The sequence below is a fragment of the Folsomia candida genome, unplaced genomic scaffold (assembly GCF_002217175.1).
Source record: "Folsomia candida strain VU population unplaced genomic scaffold, ASM221717v1 Fcan01_Sc004, whole genome shotgun sequence".
NCBI classification, from domain to species: domain Eukaryota; kingdom Metazoa; phylum Arthropoda; class Collembola; order Entomobryomorpha; family Isotomidae; genus Folsomia; species Folsomia candida.
In genome coordinates this window covers 3788581-3812932 of record NW_019091196.1, presented here as the reverse complement: position 1 = coordinate 3812932, position 24352 = coordinate 3788581, and the positions used below count along the sequence as shown (strand labels likewise).

At 32.1% G+C, this 24352-nt stretch overlaps 1 protein-coding gene across 5 annotated transcripts in view; it reads left to right on the top strand.

The window, feature by feature from the left end:
- Positions 1-24352, top strand: part of LOC110849485 (homeotic protein antennapedia) — a 121984-nt gene that overhangs the window by 81949 nt on the left and 15683 nt on the right. The window contains exon 1 of one of the 5 annotated variants that reach the window (XM_022096898.2): positions 5331-6478. The exons of the other annotated variants lie outside the window; for them this stretch is intronic. The gene's annotated coding sequence lies outside the window, so the exon portion shown is untranslated. Of the gene's footprint in view, positions 1-5330; positions 6479-24352 lie in introns of those variants that run through there. 5 annotated transcript variants of the gene reach the window in all.

Sequence of the window (24352 nt, the reverse complement as noted above, 5' to 3'; positions counted from 1 at the left end):
TTTAAACTACCTTATTAAAACTTGAACAATTCAAATTTCCAAAAAAAATACCTGGAAACTTTAAAATTTCCAAGTATAAATTTTCCACACTACAAATTAATAAAAAATATTAAATTTTTTACCACGAAATTCGTTGGACATGCAATGAATGATTATTATTTTTGTCTAAAGAAATTAAAACTCTCTGACAATACAAATTTTCGAAAATAGTAAATTCTGATAAAAATAATTGGAAAACTTTAAAATTTCCTCATTTAATTATTGACCACGAAATAAAAAAAGTAAGAGGAGACTTTCAAATTTCCTCTTTACAAAATATATTAATTTACTGACCACGGAATTCATGCGGGATTTTCGGTGTTATATAAATTATGCCCGGGTATTATTTCCGTATGGGTGATGAATTCATGTGAGATTTCTCGGTCGTTTGAAGGGAAGTCATTTATTATTTCACAGATTTCAATTTTCAATTATCAGTTTGTCTTCGATCCGGCGTGGGTGAGTTATTGCGGAATGTGTGCCTCATTATAATAATGCTCCTCCTCTCCTCCCGATACCCGGGTGTTATGCTACCCGGGTATCGGGGAGAAGAGTGAAGAGACAACAAAGTATGCAAATAAGGGAGAATGGATGGGGGACAAGTTTTGAATATTTCGATGCACCGTCACGAACCCGATGCATGCATAGACGAATTCGGCATTGTTGTGTACGCGCATTGTTTCAAAATTGAAATTCATTCAGTGAACGGAATTTATTGAGACGTGCAGGAATGATGTAGTGGGAAGTTTGATAGGAATTTTTGGCGGGAATTGGATTTCTGGAAAATTCAATTTCAAAAATTTTTGTCAAGTTTCGTACCTGATAGGAATTTAGTTCGTAAGGAATATGGAGGCAAATTTGAATTTGGTATGAGGTTTTTTCTAATCTAACGATTTGTTACCGTATGGTAAAGATACTTAATTTAGCGGGAAATTCAAATAAATTTCATGCGAGTAGAATTTACTAGAAGAATATCAGAAATTTTTTCGATTTTTCTAATATAAAAATTAGTTACCCTAAGAAAGCCAATAAATTTTAGGAAATATTGTGCTTAATTATTCCAGATGTTCGTAACGACTCAAAAATCCCGCCAAATTCTAAAGTATTGATAGAAATTGATTCACCGGGAAAATTAATTCTGGGGAAAATTCTACCTGATTTTTTTAAGGTACCAAATTTTTACCAAAAATTCCCAATTTTTTGGGTAGTGTCTTAAAATTGTTACCTGATTTTTTTGCAGCTACAAACTTTTACCAAATTTTTACCAAAAATTGTATAATTTTTGTGGCCTGTCCTTCTCGCAGGGCCCCCCGAGTTGGTGAGTGGTTGAGAAGTAACATAAATTTCCAGGGGAAAGAGACGGGATCCAACTCGAATTAATTCCGCATGGGAGCAAACACTAATCGAAAGTGGGATGCTTGACTGCGTTTCGCTGAAATGTAGAAATTCACCTAAATGCAGACACCCATTTTTTAACAGCCTCACAACTAGCTTACTTTATTACCAGGCTAGTTTTGGTTTAGGAAACTAAAAAAAGTTAGGCGAAGAGTTTTTTTCACTTTGGTTGAATGATTCACGGCAAATATGTAAACTCTATAAAATAAATTTACAAAAAATTCGGGAATAGGCTCAAGATTTTTAAATAACATTGTTTTGAAGGATGGGAATTTTGTAAACTGTGTAAAATTTTGAGTTGACTATGTTGAAAATGGAAAAACTTTAGTGCAAATTTTTTTTGAATTTTTTGAAAGGTTTTTAATGAATTTAAGAAAGCAAGAGGCTAATAAACTCAAAGTTTACGTAATTTACAAGGTTTACAAAGTTATAAAGCTCGTATTTAACGTGTTATACGTAAAAACGAAATAAATAAATAAAATACCGTATGGCTTTTAAGCGATCTTTTACCCCCTTTTAGTAATAATAATTTTGTCCATTTTTCCAAATTGGCTTCAAACTAAGCAAAATATTACAAAATTTACAAATTTGGTCCCGCATTCTATGAAAATGTGTAAAAATTCCCTTATCCAAAAAACAATTGGTTAAAAAAACGTCATGAATTTCAATTGTAAAAAAATCTGTCATAAAGTTAACGCGCTGTTTAAATGAAGTCATCATTTTAGCCAAATTAAGCTGCTTAACTTATGTACACAAGTCTGGATTAATTAAAGTAATCAGATCTGATTAGCGGATTAGAATTGACTGCGTGGCTGGCTGGCTGGTTAAGTAGCGAGTGAGATAAGATGACATCCGTTTTGTCGCCGAGATGAGTGGCCATTAAATTAATAATCAACATATTCAGCTGATTAGTGGTCAGATTGAGATGTAAAATGGACCGGAAGTTTGGTCCGGATGTCGTTCTTGTTAAGGTTTAAAGCTGGATTTGGCAATTGAATTTGTGGGGATTGTACAGGAAGAATGTGATGGATTTTGAGTGGGGCTGACAATTCTGGGAAAATTCGTATGATTGATTTTCTGAGGGGGAAATGGCTTAAAATTCAGTGAAAATTCGGGTAATTTATTTTTGAAGGGAGAATACAAATCAAAATTCGGTGAAAATTATTTGATAAATTTCTTGAAAGAGAAATACGGCTTAAAAAATTGAAAAAAACAGGTGATTAATTTTTAAGGGTGAAATAAGGTTGAAAATTCCGTGAAAATTCGTGTAGTTAATTTTCTGAGGGCGAAAGTGGCTCAAAATTCGAGGAGAATTGTGGTAATTTCTTTTTTGTGGGAAAATAAGCGTCAAAATTTGGTAAAAATTAGTTCGAAAAATTTCTTCATGGAGAAACAAGGCTCAAAAATTTTAAAAAACACAATTTAGTTTTTAGGAGTGGAATAAGGTTCAAAATTCGGTAAAAATTCATGGCATTAATTTTCGAATGGAGAAAATAAGCGTCGAAATTTGATGAAAATTAGTTCGGTAAATTTCTTGAAGGCTTACAAATTTTGAAAAAATATGTAGATGATAAATTTTTTAACCGCGAAAAGCCGGTAAAAATGGGGACCACGTGTCTTATGCTGGTTCCCTTAATTAATTGTGGTTGTTCACGTAACGTGATCTACTCGTCTGGAGGAGAGATAGAGATGCAACTGGCCGCATGTAATTTGAGATTTATTTATTTTATCTGCCTTTCCGAGGACGTCGGATGAGCAAGTTTAAGCAGCTTCCTGTAAATAATTATCAAGCTCTGAGCTGGTGATGTCTTCATTTTGGGGAAAAACCGGTTTTTTTTCACCGAGATTTGAGCAGATTGAGAGAGAAAATGACAATTCGTAAGGTTAAAAAGTGTGACTTGGACTTGTTGAATTCAGGATGTTAGGAAATCCAAGTGGTTTTTGGAATCGGAGTAATTAAATTATTTGAATTCCGATTTTGAAACGGAAATCTCGGTTTTTTAACTAGAAATCCCAATGGTTTTCTGAAAAGTTATAGTTTTACTAAAGTTTTTTTTCTTAACTTGGTAAAAACTATTATCTAAAATTGTTAAAAATTTTGATTTTTCGTAATTTTAATGTCAAAAATGAATATTTGAAATTATTTATTCGAGGATGCCAGCATTATGAGGTGAAACTGTCGCATGTTCGAATGAACTTTAACATCTTACATGTGTAGGTTACCGTTTACTGCATAACATGTCCTTTATACGCTCAGATTGGCAAACTTGGTAACTAAATAATATATTCAGTTACCAAGTTTGCCAATTTAACAAAAATTTAATATAAGAGTGTATACATTACGTAATATTTTTTTGCTCTGTGTGCTGTCACCACTTTGATGGGGATAGGACCAAAAAATTAGTCGAATATGGTAGCTGGCTTATATTGGTAATACAAATTTACCACGAAATTTACCATAAAATTTACCAAACTTAGTAGCTACTTAAGTACTGATATACCAAATTTTAGTTAAATACGTAACGTATTGTGAATGACGGTTAGACTTAAAAAAATAATTTGTCACCGTTTTGTGGGAGGATCTAAATAAGTCGATTTTGGTTATCAAAATTTGGTAGCTGGTAACACAAATTTACCACGAAATTTACCAAGCTTGGTAACTCCGCAACCAAAAAATTATTAAGAGTGTGCCATTCACTCAAATACATTACGTAATGCGAATGGCTGTTTGTTCCATCAAAAAAGAGTGATTGTCTCTCTTCTGTCACCATTTTTATGGGGAGACGGAGAGGACAGGGATAGGATGACAGCTGGGGGTCGAGTAAAGGAGGAGACACGGAATTTTTCCTCGACTTGACGAGATTATGAGTGAATTGAGCGTATGTATGACAGGCTCAAAAAGTGATCTCTCGTCTCATGCTGCGCTTTTCTATATGTACGTCTCTCCCCTTCCATTTCGTAACCCTTTTCATAAAAAAATTTGGAAAGAGGGGGGCCTGCGTAAAGAGTGGGCCAGATTTTGGACAAGATTTTGGATGTCGCCGTTTTAATTTCGATAAGGGACATGAAGCTCGAAATTTAGGAGAAAATCGGATGAAATCCTTTATGCAGGGTGATTCTGTATTGGTAAATATTGAAGCAATTCACGCAGTCCTTTGGCAACTTTCTAAAACTCGGTAAGATTTGTAAAATAATTTTACAAAGTTTTATAGAATGAAGAGATCCGTGTAAGTTTACGAAAATTTGGGAACTAATTTTCGTTCGAAATATTTCTAAAATTTTGCTTGTAAGTTCCCGGAATTTACGGATTTGACATTATATTGTTACCAAGAAAAGAGACACCTACGTAATTATTATCAAATAATTTTTCTAACAAATTTTGTTATTGGCGTTTCACCTCTGAATTTTTCTTAATGCGTCATTTTCCCACTTTGATTATATTTATAAAACTTCTGAAGCTACTTACATCTGCAAAATATAATTTGAGAAATTTTAACATTTAAATTTTTACAATACCTTTCACTCTTAAAGGAACCATTTTCCTCCAAGCTTTTTCCCTTAAATTAATTTTGAGAAACTAAATTGTACATAAAATTTTGAAAAATTCTGACATCTCGAATCTTCTCAAATTCTCTTACAATCTTTAAAAGAACTTCAAGCATAACCAGAAATTCGTCTCTTTATCTACCCATTTCCCCTCTGTTTTTTTCAAAAATCAATTTTCCCAAACTAAAATCCTAAATAAAATTTTGAAAAATTCTCACATTCAAAATTCTCCTCTTCCAACCTTTAAAAAAAATCCAACCCACATACACACAAAAACCTCTCTCTTACATAACCGGAAGAAGAAGCAGCACCCGCAGCAGCAGTAGCACACCAGAAGGCTCCTCACCATTTGGTGAATCATTCCCATTTTTTTAGCCTTGCTTACTCCCTGCCTTACTTCGCTTTTAGTCTGTTTCACTTCTCAACTAGAAATTTTCCTCTCTCTGCCAGGCAGACTCAAACCAACTCGAGAGAAGTTGTTTGCTGAGCACAGAATCGGGATTGAATTAGAGTGCAGGCCGAGAATTTTCGTCCTTTTCGCTTAAAGAGGGGATCCCATTCGTGGCGAGATGTTAGTATTAAGCGACAAGTCCACCCGGCTCCGTCCCCACTCTGGCATAAAAAAAGAATAGCCTAAAAACCTGACATCACATTTTTAAAAACCTCACAAAATCCAAAATATGTGGCGAAATTATTCCTGGCGTCGCGAAATACCGTGGCGAAGATGACGCCACCACCACCAAAAATTCTTATCGTCGTCATGGAAACCATAAAACTAAACTTTGAAGGGGAACGGAAAAGTGGGTGAAATGAAATTGAAATTTTGCATGGATTATGGATAAATCGACGTAGTTTTGACTGGCAATTTAAGGCGGATTTCTCGCTCCGTTGGTGGTGAAAAGTGAGTGAGGGGAGAAGTTTAAACTGGATTTGTATCCTTCTCAGAAAGTGAAAGTTTCCGAGGAAATTTTTGAAGTTGACATTTTTTTTAAACCGTGTGATTGTGCCTTTTCGGAAATATATAGTGGTGAAAGTAGAAGTAGAGAGCGTCTATTTTCAACCTTTAGGATATAAATATTTCTATTTTTGAAAACAGAAAGTGTAGGAAATTTATAGAAATTAACGTAAAAATCATAGAATTCAACAGGGTCTCAATTCTTGTTTTGGAAAAAATAAGAAAAAAATATATCTAGTCGTGCGTTCGTGTTTTCCTCTTATTCGAATTATTTTTTGGTAGAAGAAAGAAAGAAAAAACGGAGAAATTTTTAATAAATATAACAAAAAAGTAGTCAGCCTTGTAATTAAAAATAAATATTTCGAAAAATTTCTGTAAACCACGGGAACATAAAATAAAATACTACTACTTTTTTGTAAATATAAATAAAAGACTGCGTCGGATTTAGAAGAGAGAAGAGGAGACGAATTTAGTAAAAATAAAAGTAAGCGACGTACGGAACCAAATCGTTATTGTGATATTTTCTACCGTTGTAAAATTAAGGTAAGGAAATTTTAGGAATTTTGGGGTAAAAAAAATGGTGTAAAAATGATGAGGTGATTCACGTGGGCCTTGGTAACTTTGTAAAATTGGTACATTTTGTAGCATGATTTTAGAAACTTTTACATAATAAAGAAACGCTCTTGATCGGAGCAAGTTTATCAAAATTTGGAAGCCAATTTTCCTCAGAAATATGTGTAAAATTTTGTAAAAGTTTGTAAGTTTATGGATTTTACAACGTTACAAAGGCCTGCGTGAATTGCCTCAGATGAAATTCCAGTAAATAATTTGGTACAAAAAATACGGAAATATAGTCAGAAATTTAAAGCAAATCTCACTAATTTGAAAAATATTGCCTCAAAAAATAAGGAAATACGTTCAGAAATTTATGTAAATAAGAAATTTCTTCCTTAAAAAAGAAGAAATTGATTAATTCACATCAGGGAAAGTTGTGTGTGTGAGTAACGAAATCAATCACGTGTCAAGAATCAGGGTCAGTTTTTTCTGGTTTTTTGTTGTGTGTCCAGAAGTTTAGTAAGTAAATCTGGTAGAAAAGAGGAAAAAATGATGTTGAGTAAGTCAAAGTGGAAGTTGTGCAGGTAAAAAAAAAGTGAGATAAGGTGAGGAGGAAGGTGAAGGTGGTGGTGGTTCTTGAGTGATAATGCTGTCAGGGATTGAATCACATACATTTCTGGTGAAAATTAATCGCACCCGTCAAACCCAATTTGACCAAGATTTCGAGAAAAAAGTGGAGTTAGAGTTGCAGTGGAAGATTGAGGGGTGAGATTTTGGGGAAAGATTTGATACGGAAATTGATGCAATTTTTAAGAAAGGACAGAGATTTTGAGAAAGTGGTGCGGTTTATTTGGGAGGAAGAAATGGGAAGGAGTATTTTTGTAGAATTTTGAGGATTTGAATTTATAATTTTGAGAAATTTGGGAAATTACATAATTTTTAGGGAAGATTTGGAGAAAGTGATTTTTTATTTTTGTAAAAATTGTGACAATGATTTTTTACATTTTTACAAAATTATGGGAAACTTGGAAAATTGTATCAATTTTGGTAGAATATTTGGAGAAAATGATTTTTTAATCTTAATAAAGAATTAAAGCACTATTTTGTAAATTTGGGAACTTGCGCCAATTTAGGAACCATGAAAATTGAAAAGATTCGGAGAAAGTGCGTTTTTTCCCGAATTTGGGAAATTTAGAAGAATGTTTATTTTGTCAAGAAATTGAGAAGTTTGGAGGAAAAGTGAAAGGACGGATTTAGATAAAGAAAAATTGAAACAGTTTAACGTTTATTGGTTGAATTTCAGAATTTGTGGATTTTAGAATATTAAAAAATCAGTAAAAAATTTGTTTGCCAAAATTTCTGCTAAATTTCTTACTACATCGGAGTAGCAATTTTGGCATATTTTGCATAATATTAAAAAAAAACAATTTCTAAATTTTGATATATATATTGCAATATTTTTGTCCTGGCTCATGAAAATTTTAAACGAAGATTCATCCATGGCTGTGATAAATTTCCAACACAAATATACACAAACTACTCTAAATTGTCAACCATCATTTAAAATAAAATTTACAAAACCGAGATATTCAAAATTTCATGGTTAACTTTAATTAGCAAAATAGCAAATAATTTCGAGACACGATAATATTTTGAGAAATATTTATTACCATATTTTTACCGTTTTGGATAAATTTCACCACAATTTCATAACATTCGTCAAGAAATCATAAATATCTCGTGGACCAAGCTAATTCTGCATCTGTTCATAATCTCACTTTACCATTTTACACATAAAATACGAATAAGTCGTCAAACTCTTACTAAAAAAAACTGTGTACAAAAATTTGTAAAATGTAACACAATTGAAAAAATTTCTTGCAAAAATTTTAGTAAATTTTGGACTTTGATTCCAAAAACTTCACAAATTTGTCGTACTCAAAAATAATTGGAGACATTTTAATAATTACTGTTTAAGTTTTTTTCCTTAAGTTTCTGAACTAAACTTTGTCTAAATATTTCTGAACCGTATTTTTCCGAAAATTCGCAGTATTCATTTCCTGAAATCTCTCTTCCCCTTCTCCATTTTGTTTCACTCCATTCTGCCTTTTTCTCCCTCCCAGCAAGCCAACTATTAAATGACACTAGCTGAGTTCTTCTTACGATTAGTGGGACGGACAAGCTGTGAGTGAGGCTGGCTGGCTACATAAGGCAAACTTTTTGAGGTTGGTTTGTTTTCTGGCCAATAAATAACTCATCCCATGTCCGCTTGTCTCTCAAAGTATGACAATTCCATTATCTTTCCTTCTTCTTCTCGTAACGTAAGAAATCCGAGAGCAAAAGTTGAGCTGTCATTCTCGCCCGCTTGTCAAATTCCTTCCTCCCAAACTTGCAAATAAATTGAGACGTTTTCTTCATTCCAAGAAGAGAAGAACAAGTTGAGAAGAGAAGAGAGATGATAAATCAAACGGTGAAGAGATGTGTCGTATGATTCTGATGATTGATGTAATCGTGACGGGGATGGGATAGCAATGAGAGAGAAAAGTTGGTAATTTTGGGTAGTTTGGTTGGTAGAAAAATGTGGAATATTTGAGGGGGAAGATGACACGGTTAAAAGAAATTTTGGAATTAGCGGAAAATTTAAATATGTTACAAATTCGGGGTAATTTCAATAGTAGAAAAATTTGGAATGATGTGTAAAGAATTAGAATTTTGGAATTGTGTAGGTTGGATTTTGGATTTAGCGCTAAATTTAAATATGTTACGAATCTAAGGTAAAACAAGATCAAATTGATGATAAATTTAGTTTTCAAATTATAAATTTTGTAAAATATGACCAGCAATTGCGATCTAACGTTAACAATTATTAGAATATTAATTTTTGAAAGAAAACAAATTGGTGCTATAATGTAACAAATTAAAACCCCTAATTTTTTCCAAACAATTTAAGCTTATCAATTTAAAAAAAGCTAATTTCCACGTTGCAAATGAAATGATTTAAAAATTCTGAACATACTTTATGAAAAAATTTCCCCCTAAATTTTTAAGCGTGTCCTCCATGCCAAAATTTTGTGTAGGATTTTTCTTCTTAAAAAAAGTAGATAGATATTCCTCCGTGGCAGGAGCAACTTTTATAAATATGTGGAAAAAGATGTCATCGTCATTCCGTGTGACACTTGACGAGACAATCTTGTGTCGTGTCGCGAGTTGGAAGGTGTCCAACTTTTACGTTTATTTATTCAGATTGGAAATTGAGATTGTGCCCGCGTCCAAGAAAAAGAGGTGACAATTGGACATTTACTTTGGGGATAAAAGTGTTTATCTTTTTGTCAAGCAGTAGACAACAGAACAGGAGCGGACGAGGAAGTGGGACTGATAAGATCGTATCGTGTCGTAATTTTTTTTGGATAAAGATGTGGTATCAAAGTAATTAATTGTTACCGCGGTTTGACACTGTTAGACGGGTTCGTTACCGCGTGGGTAACGATTTGGTAAAGGAGGAGGAAGAGGAAAATGACGTACCATGAAATTGTTCAATTTGTTATTTGAGGGTGATAATTTTGTTAATTGTTACCGAGGTTTGACACTGGCTTTGTTACCGCGGTGGTAACGAATTTTTGTAAAGGAGGAGGAGGATGGAAATAACGTGGCATGAAATTGTTCAATTTGTTATTTCAGGGTGATAATTTTGGTAAAGTTTTTTTCAAAATTTGAAGAGGAAATTTAAAAGAAATTTGACGAGATTTGGTCAGAAAGTGGTTTTAGTAATTATATTTGTTAGTCGTAGATGAGAAATTTGTCGCGATTTGATGAAATTTGAAGAAATTAGATGAAAAATTATTTCAGGAATTAAATTTATTCGTCATATTTGTACATAAGCTTGATGAAATTCGAGGAGAAATTAATTTCATGAATTGTACTGGTTCTGTAAGGTTAAAACATTTACCAAACTTGGTGAAATGTTTGATAACAAGTCAATTGATTTCTGCTTAAATCTGGGAATTTTGAAGATGGGAAACTCTCGGAAAGTTAAAAGTTAAAATGACTTGTTTATAAATAGGTTTGCAAAATTACAAAACTGTGCGGGAGGTTTACCATTTTTAGAGTGGTAAAAATAATTAAATCAAAAATTTATAAGACGACTTCTTCAAAATCTACAAGTTTATTGAGATCGTTAACTTTACACATTATGAAAAATTGGGTTCGAAATTTAGCAGAAAACATGAAATTTGTAAGAAATGAATTATACATTATTTATTCTCTAAGAATTGAACCCGTTTTTATTCTTCTAGTTAAAACACGATTTTCGAAAGATTTATAACCAACAAAAATATAACCGATCTTTTGTTTAGTTACTTTGCAAACTTTATAAATCATGAAAAATCGGGTTTGAAATTAACCAAAAACAATAAATTTAAAAAATATTAATTTGACCGTTTTTTGTTCAAAATTTGTCATATTTTAATAAAAAATAATAATTTTTGAAAAGTTTAAGCACTTAAATTACAGGACAATTCCCTTTTCGGAATAACTTTTTTCGTAAAGTGAATAAATTCAAAAGTATAACAAAACCCTCGACTACGTATATCGATCTTTTAATTAAATACTTCACAAACTTTACAAATAATGGAAAATCGGGTTCGAAATTTACCAAAAAATGTATCCCGATTTAATCAATAAAATTTTGAAGAAGCAAATTTCATTGGGTTTTTACCCCCCAAATTTTGTCTCACATTATTTCTGAAATTTCTAAGAAATTATTTTTACCGTTTTTTCCGTAAAATTCACTCTTATTGCGAAAGACATCCATCCTTTCAAAGTTTGAGGCGTGTATGTGTAACCTAACATTTTAAATTACGGGACATTTTCCTACTCAAAATAACTTGAAGCAAAAAAAAGAATAGGAATTGTTGCCGTCAGTTCAGTTCAGTATCCATGGCGACAGAGGCGAAAGAAAAAATAAACCCACGGTGTAACCTAATTTAGCCCGACTCAAGTTGTCACTAATAAATACTTGAGGTTGTGCAAACTTTTCTAAATTTTGCTCATTTTCGAACTTGCAATTCCTAATTTTGCGGATTTCATTTGCGATAAGTTGTAATCGATAGACAGACAGCCGTGATGGGTACATAAGCCCAGATTTTGTTAATCTTCGAATTTCCCTCCAAATTTTGCAAATTCCTCAAGTGGCCAAAATTTCAAGTCGATTGAAATTATGAATTTTTATGAATGAATGAATTTTAATGAATTTTTGAGTGATCGATAGACAGACAAACAGACAGCCAGCGCTATGACGGATACATAAGCCCAGATTTTGCTCACTTTCGAACTTGATTTCTGATTTTGCATATTCTAAATGTTCCCAAAATTTCAAGTCGATTGGAAAAGTTTTCCGATAGACAGACAGACAACCATACCGGTTACGTAAGCCCTATATATCCCTGAAAAATCAGACCTCTCCATTTCAATGAACACTAATTCTCCCAATTATCCTCGTCAGTTGGTTGAGCAAACCTTGCAAACGCAGACCCAATGCAAGCCAGCAACCAATGAAACGAAACCACAAACAAACTTTGTAATATTGCAGACTTGGAAAAAAAGCTGGCGAATTATTTCCTCCTACATAACCGCAAATAATCTGCATAATAGTGCAGAAGGGAGGAGAGCAGGAAAAAAATGGTCTGGCAGGCAAAAATTATTCGTGTCAGGCAGGATTATTTGGACACTCTTAAAAATTATATCAGGGAAATTTGGAACGTAAATAAGATTATTGTTACCGAATCGGTAATAAAGATTTAATTTTTACGTCAAATAAAATTTCGAAATTTGTACTCAGTCTTTTTTGTAATTCTTGTTACAAATTTCACTAATTTACTGTGCAATATATACGCCATTTATAACTTATCGAGAAATTTGAGTGACGATTACTGGTCGCAGATAATGAAAAATAAACTCGAAATTTGGCAGTAACCAAGTTAGCTTTCAGATAATTTTAAAGAAATGAATAAAAATTACATACTTTCCAATTATCCGGTAAAACTTGAATTATTTTCAAAATTTTGTCATGCCTTTACTCCATTTATAACTTTATGGAGAAATTTAATTGTTAATTATAACACAAGATTATATGAAGTTTGGGATTGACAGATAAAGTAATCAAGATTTATGCAAGAAAGAGAGGCAATTCACGCTGAATTCGTAAATTCGTATCGTAAACTGATTAACTTTTACAAAAGTTTGCAAATATTGCAAAGGATAATTAGCTTATTAATTTCTGAAAACTCGCTCAGATCTGTATTTTGTAACAGCTTGTAAAATTACTTCAGTATGTAAGAGTTTACAAAGTTACCAAACACTGCGTAAATTTTGCCCAAAATTATTAAGCTATTTTCTCTCCATAATATTTTTTATACACGTAAAACCCAAAAAGTCCTACGTACGTACGAACGAAGTAGTACGAAAAGTGGAGAAGAAAATTGATTGTACAAAATTTAAGGATTTTATAAAGTTACCAAGCGCTGCGTGAATTGCCTCAAAATCTTTAAGAGTGTTAAATACGTAAAACCCAAAAGTTACATACGAACGTACAGAGTTATATGAAAAGTGGTCAAGAAAATTGAAATTGTTTTATAAAATTTCCCGATTTTACAAAATTACCAAGCACTGCTTGAAACTCTTTCTCTCAATTTTTAAGAGTGCTGTTTTCTCTCCATACTAATTTTTTATACACGTGAAACCCCAAAGTTGTGTACGCAGTAGTATGAAAAGTGGGCAAGAAAATTGATTGTTTTCCCCACCGAGTAAAATAAGCGGGTGGAAATGATGATGGATTACTTTTTGGTCGTCGGACGGATCCGGATACGGTGTAAAGTTTGGAGTTGTGCAAGGGCCGAAATTCTCGCAGACGGAGCAACATTACTCCCCGGCATGGGTTGCACTCTGGGAAATTACTGTAATTAAAGTAATAACAAGTGAAGGAAGGCTCACGAAATGGATGGCTGACTGGATGCAAGAAAAGTAAAGTGAGTCAGAAGAGAGACGAATTATGGGAAAGTGCTGTCCAGTAAGTATGGCGACAAAAAAGTTTGGAGATAGTTTTTTACGGGAGAAAATTTTGGTAATACCTATTTGGTTGGTGAGAAGGTACATTTTGGTAAACTTGGTAAAATTTGGTAAAAATACCGAATTTGTACTGTCCAGTAAGAATGACGACCAAAAATTTAAGGATAGTTTTTTAGGGGAGAAAATTTTAGTAGAATTTTTTGCTGCTGCCTGTACATTTTGGTAAAATTGGTAAAATTCGGTAAAAATAGCAAAACATTTTGTGGTTGAAATTTTGTAATTTTATCGTAAATTTCAAATTTGTTAAGCAGCGAACGGTTTAAATGAATTTTAAGGATTTTACTAGTAATTACTGAGAGTATGAGAATTGGTAAATCATCGATGTCCCATAGTTGCAAAAGATCGTGACGTGGTTGTAATAATTTTGGTAACACAATTTACCGCGAAATTTAAATTTGTTACAGCTTCCAGTTTAAATACATTTCGTCCCCAAAAACAAATTACATATCGATAACAATAACTTTTAATACCAAAAACAGACAAGGAAACAAACTATTATAAAATTTGGTAAAGTTGGTAACAATTTTGTTACCGAAACGTTTACTCCCATCCTTTCTGGACAACCCTTTAATTCGAGAATCCAGAAATCAATCGAGGTCTGACGGGTGGAATTAGTTTATTTTCCATTCGGCCCAGAAATGGAGTGGACTTTAACTCGGATCCATTTTGATAATTGGTTCTGTGGTGGCTTTTTGGGCCCAGGTGTCCCATTCTACATACGTTCCATTTCCCTGGAAACAGGGCAAAGTTGGGGCAAATTTTATTGGAAAGTGAATTTTGTTACACGACGGATTACGGATTAGAATTAGGATTATCCCAAAAAAACAGAATATTTTCAGTTCCGGAAAATTTTATTACAAAGTGAATTTTGAATTAGGATTATGATTATCCAAAAAAGCTGAACATTTTCAGTTCCGGCAAATTTTATTGGAAAGTGAAATTTGTTAAAAAATTACGGATTACGGATTAGGATTATCCCAAAAACTGAATCTTTTTAGTTCCTGAAAATTATATTACAAAGTGAATTTTGGATTAGGATTAGGATTATCTTAAAAAAAGTGAATATTTTCTCATGAATGGAATCCAACCAAAGGGTTAAATAAATACGGATCGAGTTGGAATGGATAGATTTTATTTATAAAAAATTTTGGAAATCTGTAAATTTTAAGTGGATCCGAGTCGTGGAATGTTCTGTTTAACTTCACTTTGAGATTGAGCAGGCAGCAAGAAATGCAAGTTGAAGGATAAGAAAAAAGATGTGAATGGTTGGTTACCATGGTTACAAATATGTATCAAGAAGAAGTGAAAAAGTTGCCATAAATTTGGCGACTATTCTTTTTTTAAGAGTGGTAAAAATGCGGGAATAAATTTTACCAACTTTACCTGTTAAATTATTCCAAAATTGTTACCGGTAATAGAAACATTTCACAAAATCTGGTAGCAAAACCGTTACCAAAAATTTTACCAAATTGCTACATAATTATAAATTTTCATGTAAGAAATTTTACACGATAAGAACAAAGAAGTAATTGGAATGATTTGAACGCCAATTAAAAAATATTTGAGAATAAGGATAACTTAAAATACTAAAGGTGTGTTATCGAGGAAACTGAGTCAATTCACGCAGGCATTGGTAACTTTATAATTGTTATAAAATAGTTTTGCACCTTTTCTAAAAGAAAGTGATCTGAGCAAGTTAAAAATTTGGGAGCTAATATTTGCCAAATTTTGTAAATTTGTAAGTTTACGGATTTTACAAAGTTACAAAGACTTGCTTGAATTGCTTCTCTGTTTCACAGACCCCTCTCCCTGACGCATCTTGCAATTTAAGTTTTAATTAAATTTTTTCATAATTTTGTAAACGGAGTAAAAGTTGATCAAATTTTTACAAACATTTCAATATTTGTTTTCCCCGGATAATTATGTGATCATAAAAGTTTGTCAGTTTACAGAATTTACAATCAGCCTATTCACGCCAACCTTTGTAATTCCGTAACAACGTAAACTTACAAAACATACGAACTTGAGAACATCTCCAAAGCAAGTTTTGCTTACCAACTTACAAAACCTTACGAAGATAAAAGACATGTTTTTGGTTCATACATAAGTTTACAGGGTTACGAAGGTTGACGTGAATTGTCTCAATGTTCCCAAGGCCTGGATAAATTACTTCAATATTTTTTTTACCAAAAAATTACTCCAAATTGGTAACCACGCCGTTCAGTTTTCTGGTCTCATCTCAATTCAAGCCACAATGCGTAAAGTGTGTTAGGATCTCGAGAAGAGATGCGGGTCGGGATGCTGAATGGAAGTTTTTGTGTACAAAAAGGGTCACATTTTTCGATGGAGATGATCCTATTTGAGTGGTTGGTGGAGGGCTGGGATGAGAAGATGGAGTGTGTGAGTGATGCGAAGGAGGGGAGAGTTGACAGGGAAGGGCCCCCTCAAAATGGCTCCCCGTCAATCAAATTACGTCATCAGAGATCCCATTTTTTCCTTGTGGGACGATTCAGAAATTTGTGCCCAGTTTTGTGTAGGGCACAAATTTTGTACTATTTTTTGTTTAATCGTGCCACAAAAAATGTGAACAAAAATGTGTATTTTTTTGTGGGGACAAGAATAATAAATTTGTGGCCAGCTTAACGCCACAATTTGTATTTTAATAATTCCATAATATTTACATACTTAAGCAGATAAAGTCGTACCTTTGAAGGAAAACGTTCAATAAATACACTAAATTACTTGAAAACTTTAAATGTTTCAGGATATAATGCAGATACAGAAATTTGTGCCCAGTTTTGTGTAGGGCACAAATTTGTTCTTATTTTTTTGTAATCGTGCCACAAAAAATGGAAAAATTTGTGTCCTGTTTAACGTCACAATTTATGTTTTCGTAATTTCATATTTCTTAAAATGGTTAATCAGGTTTTTCAAAAGGAGAGCGTTTTATGAAAAAGCAGAATATTTTGTAATTTCAGCTTTTTGTAACTTGAAATTTGAGTAATTTTCATGTTTTTGCATGGTTCACGAGCAAAAAATTTGTATCCAGTTTAGCACCACAATTTGTATTTTAGTAATTCCATATTCGCTAAAATATTTAGTCAGGTTCTCGGTCTATTTATATTTTGCGAAAAAACATCCAGTATTTCAAAATCAAATAAGTTTAATTTAAATAATTTTGAAATTTTATGTATGCAAAAAGTTACGAGGGAAAAATAAGCTATGCAAATGTGGTTGTAGAGAAAGTAGGTGTTTACCTGGTGGTGATTGGTGGGTGAAAGTTGATGGTTGGCCATCATGACTTTTTCCACTTTTGAGTTACACTCCTCTGCGAAAGAGGGCAATTCACGGTGCGTCGCGTTAAACACGCTCACTCGTTCACTCACTTGTAAGATTTATTTTTCTGGATTTTTGTAGTGATCACGTAATTTCGAAGAATTTTGGTTTGGAAATTTTCATTAAAAATTTAAATTTTGGAAATTGATTTTAGAATATTTCAAATCTTTAGTTAGATTAGCGATTAGAGAAGAAACTCTGTGGTTTTAATTATTAAAAGTAAATAAGTTTTGCTAGGAAGGATTATGATTTTTACAACTTTGACAAATTTTGATTTTGGAGAAACTATTACTTAAGATTTTTAATTTATGTCCCCAATTTTTAAAATTTCGATATTTTAAGATTGACGAAAAGTGGAGACAATTAATTTTCATAATTAACGACCATCAAGCGCTTCATCTAAACTTGAAATTAGAATAGACTTTTTCGAAATAAATCAAAAATGGCGTAAAAGTTCGCAAACTGTTTTTTTATAAAATTTATAATCTCATTTTTTAATTAGTAGTTTCTTCACTTATATTTTTCACAATTTTTAAATTACATTAACACTTAATTCTACTAGAGCTCATCAAAATCTGGTGTAAATTGACGATATTTAATTTTTTAAATGTTATTAATGGCTCCAAAACGCGACTATTTTAAAAAACTTTTTTTCATGATTTTTTTTCTTTTATTGCAACTCACAAATATTTCTAAACCCGATTTCAGTCTTGTGCTAAATTTAATAGCACAAGAAACAAAATTAATAACTTTAAACGGTACAAATTTTCATATTATTTTGAAAACTTTCTTAAATTTCTGAAAAAATTGTATCCTTCCTTTAACCCATTGAAATTGATAGATCCTGGGTCACAGTCAGGGTTCGACTAATCGTAACACAAAAATTGGGAGATGATTTTTCGAGGAAAAAAACCTAATAAAATAAACTGGCCAATAAAAAGATAAAGAAAATTATTTTACTGCAAGTTGCGCAACGTTGTAAAACGCAGCAACGAAATGTTTTACTTTATGGTTTCTTTTTAATGCGATGTTTACACCGAAATTTTTACAATGTGTCAATCACAACCCTTTTTTTGAAAAGTTTTGGGTTTCCGTATCACCTTTATTGCGTAATCTTTTGTAAAGGGTGTAACGCAACCAGGTCGTAAAATGAGGGCCTTGATAGTGACAATAAAATTTGGGAGATAAATGCATAAACAAAAACAACCCTGTAAATTTTGGGGTGGAAAGGAATTAATTTTTATTGCGGAGTAGAAGGACTTTATGGCTGCTTAAAATTGCGTAATTTTTGTGAGAAAATTGGACACGAGAAATTTCTGAAATTTTGTAAAATTTAAACGTCAATGGTAACATTTTGTGGTGTTTATTTGCAATTTTTAATTAGCAATAGATCGTCAACTAACTTAGTTCAAAAATCGCCAAGTCATCAACTTCGTCATCAAATAGTGTTTTGATAGAATTGAGGGTTGATAAGAAGTTTGTAACTGTGTAAACCTTGTTCTTATCACATTTTTCTAGATTGCAAAATTTGGCGTAATACATGGGATTTAAATCGAATTTTGCTCCATAATTTTACAAGGTTTGCACTCTTCGTAAGGTTGAAGTGCATGAATAACCTTATTGTATTTTTATAAGATAATGAAGCAATTCAGTGAAGTACTTCGTAACTTTGTAAAATCCTTGCGTTTTGTTGAATAGCAAAGTTTTGAAGGATAAAGGATGTCCCTAACCTGAATAATACAAAAACTTGTAAGCCAATTTTCCTAGGAAATATTCGTAAAATTTTGAAAATGTTTTAAGTTTACAGAGTTTACGGATTTTACAATGTTACCAAGCACTGCGTGAATTCTCTTAATATTACCTTCTTAATTGTGTAAACTTTATGAAAACCTAGAAATTCCTATCAATTTTACTGAATTATAAAAAATTCGTACAAAATTTACTACATTTTACTGCCAAAAGTTCTAAATTTGACAAGATTTACGCTCTCTGCAAGGTTACAAAGTTGACGCGAACCTTTCTTGTAGCATAATAACTATAACCTTGTTTAAACTACTCTCGGTTGACGGACTGGACTCTGTCTTTCGTCGCATTTCCAAATATTTATGGCTTTCCTGTGATGATAAGAAGATGAAGATGAGGCGATCTTTGTGTGGGATGGATGGGTGCGTTGTGATGATGCGAAAATCAATTTTTATCCCGACAGCTGACAATCTCCAGAAGATTGAGGGTTTCAAAAATTTTGTGGAGGAAGAGATTCTCCAGATGAAAAGTATTCCGATAAAAAAAATGAGGGAAAGAAAATGGAAATATTCACTTGGGTTCTTTAAAAATTTGCAACTTTTATATTAGCACATGTTGCGGGAACGCTGATCACAAGTTTTTCGAAAAAAATGAGTGAAAACGGAATATTTACTTGAAAAATTTAATTTTAATGTTTTTTTGGTTTCAAAAATATAAAAGATTGACGTCGTTTATTAAAAATTTGTGAATTTAATTACTTAATTACACATTTAGATGTGAAGGTTCATAATCCGGAAGTGCAATTTTGAACGTTCAAAAATTGTTATAAAATACTTGCTTGAAAATTTTCGAAATTTTAATTACTGAAATGCCTCAAGATTTGAAAGATTTAAGAAATTCGAAATACTAGAGGTAAATCGAGATTTTAAAGTAAATTCAAAATGAAATATATGAAAAAATGGTGAGATTGATGTCGTTTTAGTAACTTTTAAGAGTTAACAGATTAATTATATAGTTAAATGCATGAATCCTTCACAGTTTCTTTCATATATTTTAGACACGGACTGATTTTGTGTCGTATTTTTTCCGAATTTTATGTTAAAATTGCAAAATTACGAGACTTATGAAATAATATTATTAACAATAAGATAACACTCATTTTTATTTTAGTGATTTATACCAATTAAATTATGACAAAGTTTGCCATCGTTTCCCGAAAATTTAGAAATTTTTACGACGCAAATTGAATTTGAGGTGCGTAACTGGGTTTGCTCTTTCAAATTCCATAAAGCATTTGTATATTGGAAAACACCATAAATTAAATTTAAAATTTGAAGTTAACAAATTGCATTACAAAAAATCTCTTGTAATGAAAGATTACGTTTAATCTGTCAAAAATTGTCGATTTCATTAACAACTTCGAGTTTTTTTAAAATTATTGGAATGTTTCCATTCAGAAAATTTACCACATTCATAATTTTTTAGAAAATAATAAAACGGAAATTTTATAATTTTAAGAATTCAATTCTTTAAAAACTCAGACAGAATATAAAACCAGAAATTTTGTACATTTAAAGAATCGCATAAAAGTTATTTTTAACCCCAATTTTTTTCTTCCTCTTCTGGTCTCGTTGACACCGCTAATTTGATATTTAATTGAACCTGTCACCCCGAATTAAAAGGATTTACTACACAGATTTACACCTTGTTTACACAATTATGCAAGGGATTTTTGTCGGAAAAGAATTGTCTGCGATTTTTTACGTGTGTTTTATGTACTCACTCGCAAAGAAAAGTTGTAAACAAGTAAACATTTCTTTTCGTATCTATGCAGTGGCGTAACTATATTTTGGGGGCCCGAAGACAAATGGGGAAAAAAGTTGGCAAAAAAATATTCCATGTTAAATTTTAGCATTACGGATCAGTTTTCTACTCCCAAAATTTGAAAGGATTTTTCTAAAGTAAATATTGAATTTTAAAAAAATCTATCGCAATGTTTCAAATTGTGCATTTAAAAAATATGCTAATTTAATTTTGATCAAAGAAGCAAGGGTCAAATGACCCAATGCTATATTAAATTCCTTTCTTGATCACTAACTTTTTTAACTAAAAAATAACTATTTCCAAAATTTGCAACCCTCGGGGCCCCCGATTTCAAGGGGGCCCTAGTTTTTGCCTGTCTTTTCTATACTCTATTTTCGCCACTGTAATCTATCTATTTGTTGCTCTGGGAGGATTAGTTCGGGACGGATTGATTATTCTGGGACGTGACAATTGAGGACAATAACGTCCCCTTTGGTGAGGAGAGGAAGTAATTTATCTACTTAAGTCTGACGAGCACCCAAAAGACGAGTGGATTGAGAGGAATGTGGGTGGAAATAAATGTGAGGAACATGTGTGTGTGAATTTTCGGGATCAAGTACTTACCATAAAAAAAGTAGGATGGATTTTTTGAGAAAAGAAACAGGAAATGAGTGGAGTTTTTGGAAAGTTTTTGGTTTTAGGGGAAGAATTGAGAGAGGAAGTTTTTAGAAATTTATGAATTTGTAATTTTTAGAAATTAAGCCAACGCAAAAATTAGAAATCGAAGTGAAGAAAGGATATGAAAAAGTATGAACATTTCGAATTTCTGTACGACGAAATTGGAAAATGCTTTGAATTTTTGGTTTCTGCGCGAAAAGTTGAGATAAGAAATTGGTATAAATTTTGGATTTTTCTGAAAAGTTCACGTTGCTTTCTTCCATCTGTGTTTAAATTTCCAATTTAAATAATTCTCAGAGTAAACTAATGACGTAGAAATCTTACAATTTTCTCCAAATTATAAGTAATTTACAAGTTACAAATTTACAAATTACAAGTAACCCAGGAAACTTTATGTGTTCACGTGCAAATTTTTGTTTTTGTACACATCTCGTCCATCCGATTATCGTTAATGATTTAGTTAACGGCATAAAATTAGAGAAATTTAGAACCATAATATATGTATTTCTATAAATTTACACAGTTTACAAAGATTGCCGTGAATAAAATTTCCCATGTGTCATCTGGTGTATAGACACATACACATGTCTTCCATATGACTGCGTAATCTTAGAGAATTTTGGAAAAAATACATTTATTTCTATAAATTTTACCCAGTTTACAAAGATTGACATGAATAAAATTTCCTGGTACTATTATTACGTATTATTTGGTACGTGTGTCATCTGGTGTATATATAAAAATACACATGTCGTCCATATGGGTCGGATTATGTATGGTGGTTAAGAAAGGACGCCTTTGTTTTGACAGGTCTTCCCTTCTTCTGGGCGATCTTCACTCACTTTTCTGCTGCCTTTTTGTGGCCTAAATATAGACGGCAAAGGAGAAAAGTGAGGGGCAAACCTTGCGTGACGTGAGGATGGCGAGACTACAAAGTACAAATACGCAGCATGAGATCGCTTTTTAATTAAGAGGAGGATTCCACCCCATTTCCCTTAATTAAAAGAGTTTTTGTCCTTTTCGAGGAAAAAATTATGGAAATAATCTTGTTCACGGCAAATTTTGTAATCATACGAATCGCATCAGAATTATGAGACTGGATCAAATTTGTAAAGTGGGTAAACAAGCAGTTATAAATTGCAGTAAAATTACGAGGATGGATCAAATTTGCAGCATGAATTTGCCAAACTTTACAAAAAACGGAGTAAATTGAAATCACTAAATAATTCTAAGCAGCAAAGTAAATCATTCTGATCTTTAAAACCCCTGTAAAATTCATAAATTTACAACTATTTTTTCACATAGTTTGTGAAAATTATGAAAAATTTGCTTTAAAAAGTCTCACTAGAATTGCAAATGTATTTTGTCCCATAATTTTACAACCTTTCCAAAAATCGACGTAAATTTGGTTCCCCATTCCATTCAACTGTGTAATTCACTCGAATCTTTAAAGCCAGTCCTGAAATCTATAAAATTACACCCATTTCTTCACAAACTTTGTAAAAATCACGAAAAGAAAAATCTGGTTACAAATTATCATGAACAAAACACCAGAATTGTATATATCCACCACAATTTTACACCCTTTACAAAAATCAGCGTGAACTTAGTAACCAATCAATTCCAAATAAAGGATTGAATCGAACCCATTTGTAAATAAAAAAAAGTATGAATGAAATCGAATCCGAATTAAAAAAGGGTCATGAAAAGAAGTGTATCGATATTTTATGACGGGTTACAAATCCACCTGGATTTTTGACTGGAATTCATTTCATGTCATGATTTGTCTTCTTTTTTGTCCGGATTTTGGTTGGGTTGGGTCGGGAACGGAAGCTGATTGAATTTTCGTTCCTGTGGACAAAAGAGATGTCAATGTCTGACTTTTGGAATGAAATGGAGTAAGTTCTGCTTGATCTGGTGGTCGGATTTTTGAGAAATTTCGACTAGTAAATGAGCCTTCTCGGTCGGTGGACGGTGCCAGATGCGGCAGGGACAGGGACACGATTTTTGAGTAATGACCCACCCATCGGGCCTATACAAAGGACTCATTATTATGTAACATACTCTAAATAATGGGGAGAAATTTTGTCGGGGATAAAAATCCGACATTTTCGTTGGGATTCACTTGTAAATTAAAATATTTCCGAAATTTGGGTCTTGATAGAGACTCATTATTATGTAACATACTCTAAATAATGGGGAGAAATTTTTGTAAAAAAATCAAACCCGGAAATACAAATATTTCCAAAATTATTTGGATGTTGATTACGCCAATTAAGGAATATTTGAAAAGTTGGTTTCCTGAATTTGATTAAAACAAGATAAATACTAGGTCAATGGATGGGGCGCAATTTCAGGAGAATTACGTTTAATTAGGATCGGATTTAGAAATATTTTGGCAAACGTGCTAACTCTTGGGAAACTTATTCCTACCTTAGAAAATCTATTTATAAATTAAAGGATTTTGAATTTGGAGTTTTTGTAAGTAACAAGAAATTTCTAAATTTTGATTTATAAAATAAACCTGACATAAGTTTCCGGTTAAATTCTACAATTGATTTTACTATCAGAGGAAATTAAAAATGAGGATGAGAATTATGTAAAATTAGCGTTTTTTAGAGACAAAAAAAAAGATTTTGAATTTTTTCACCGACTTTTTCTTAAATTAAAATATTTTAAAGAACCGGTCGTTTTTTGTAAAATAATCTTACTAATTTTTCCAAAATGAAGAGACGTCCTTGATCTGAGCAAGTTTGCACAAATTTGGGAGCTAATTTCCCCTCAAAATATGAGTAAAATTTTGTAAGTTTACAGAATCTATAGATTTAGAATGTTACCAAGACCTGCTTGAATTTGGTGTATGGATTTTTTTATTATTTGGTAAAAAAAATTATGCGAACACTTGCCTGAATCTAACGATAAAGGTTTTACAATTTATTAGTAATAATTTTCTCTCAATTTGATGTCAAACCGATAATTTTACTGATTTCCTTACGCGGAGATTTTTGTTTGAAAGAACATTTAAAAAAACAAAATTACATTAAAGTTACAATGTCAATGATAACGTTTTAAGGTGTTTTGCATTCTTCAAGTGAAAACAGATCAGTTCGAAAAGTTTGTAAAAGTCTGGTAGTTTACTCAATTTCCAGGAATTGCATTAGTGATTTTATTTATTCCCAA